Source organism: Callithrix jacchus, chromosome 15, assembly GCF_049354715.1.
Source record: "Callithrix jacchus isolate 240 chromosome 15, calJac240_pri, whole genome shotgun sequence".
NCBI classification, from domain to species: domain Eukaryota; kingdom Metazoa; phylum Chordata; class Mammalia; order Primates; family Cebidae; genus Callithrix; species Callithrix jacchus.
Window position 1 is genome coordinate 27,933,593 of NC_133516.1, and position 1,762 is coordinate 27,935,354.

The following is a 1,762-nucleotide window of genomic DNA, read 5'->3' on the forward strand; positions in this document are numbered from 1 at the left end:
TAGTCTGTGTATCTCCTATAGGAAAACTATTTTCTAGGTAATAGTCTGAGTTGGTTTTCTTTTTCTCTTTGCTATCCAAAAAAGTATTTTTGGAGCAAATAACTTTTATTCCACTTTCACATTGAAGCCCCACCCTCACTTTAAAGTCTCACTTGACCCTTCCTTCCTCCTGGAAGTCTTCCTAGATTGGCCAAGTCAGAAATCTCCTCATCCAAGTCTCTGCAACACAATCTGTGTCTCCTTTATGCTGCTTACTGCTTTCTACTTTGCATCGCGGGCATTTGTGTGTGTACCTTTGCTTCTCTGCTAAACTGCACCGTGTCTGCAAAGTCAGGTGACCCAGCTCAACATATATCATCAAGAGCTTTTCAATCTACACAAAAATAAAATACAACCCACATCTCCAGACTTGATGGCCACACCATAGATGCTCCTAGTACATACGAACCTGTCGTATTCCATTTGGAAGCCACCCTGGCAGGTTACTGTTATATTCTGATATATATTGTAATAGTATATGTTATTTATTTATTTATTTATTTTTGAGATGGAGTTTTGCTCTTGCTGCCCAGGCTGGAGTGCAATGGCATGATCTCAGCTCACCGAAACCTCCGCCTCCCAGGCTCAAGCGATTCTCCTGCCTCAGCCTCCCGAGTAGCTGGGATTATAAGCATGTGCCACCAGCCCGGCTAAGTTTTGTATTTTTTTTTTTTTTTTTTGAGACGGAGTTTCGCTCTTGTTACCCAGACTGGAGTGCAATGGCGCAATCTTGGCTCACCGCAGCCTCCGCCTCCTGGGTTCAGGCAATTCTCCTGCCTCAGCCTCCTGAGTAGCTGGGACTACAGGCACACGCCACCATGCCCAGCTAATTTTTTGTATTTTTAATAGAGACGGGGTTTCACCTTGTTGACCAGGATGGTCTCGATCTCTTCACCTCGTGATCCACCCACCTCAGCCTCCCAAAGTGCTGGGATTACAGGCTTGAGCCACCGCGCCTGGCCCAAGTTTTGTATTTTTAGTAGAGATGGAATTTCTTCATGTTGATCAGGCTGGCCTTGAACTCCTGACCTCAGGTGATCTGCCCACCTCGACCTCCCAAAGTGCTGGGATTATAAGCATGAGCTACCAAGCCCGGCCTGATAGTATATGTTATATGCTATCATAGCCTGTTGGCTGCCCCGACACTGAGCTCCTCCCACAGGAGGAAGAATTGGTAACATGAGTGGTCAGATCCCGAGAAATGGATTGGGCAGCAGTTTACCAGTGGGTAGGGTCACTGAGTGTCGGAGGTGGGGGCACGTTAGAGAATTTCCCCTTGCCCTTCCCATCCACATGTGGTAAGTATAAATAAGCAAAACCTATCTTCTCTGGGCTCAGCCATCCTTTTCTATTTCACTTTCTGTTCCATGTAGTGCACACAAACTGGCAAGACCTGCCATTCTAGTCTACTTTATCCACGTAAGGTTGGAGGCTTCACGTTCAGGTACCTGAGATTCATGGGGAGTAGGGTTGGTATGTGAGAATCAAGGGTTCTCTTAGGCTTCCTAACCCGAACTGCCTGCTCCAAACCAGCTCGTACCAGAACTCTGTACTGGGATTCTCAGTAGGGTCACCATATGACTCATGATATAAACCACGCATCTTGAGAGTGAAGAGGCCAGTTATTAACATGGATGCTGAGAAACAGGCACAAGCCGGGCACATTCCAGTGACATCAGGGCATATGGTCACCCTAGTTACTGGGTCTTCCTCAGTGTTTATG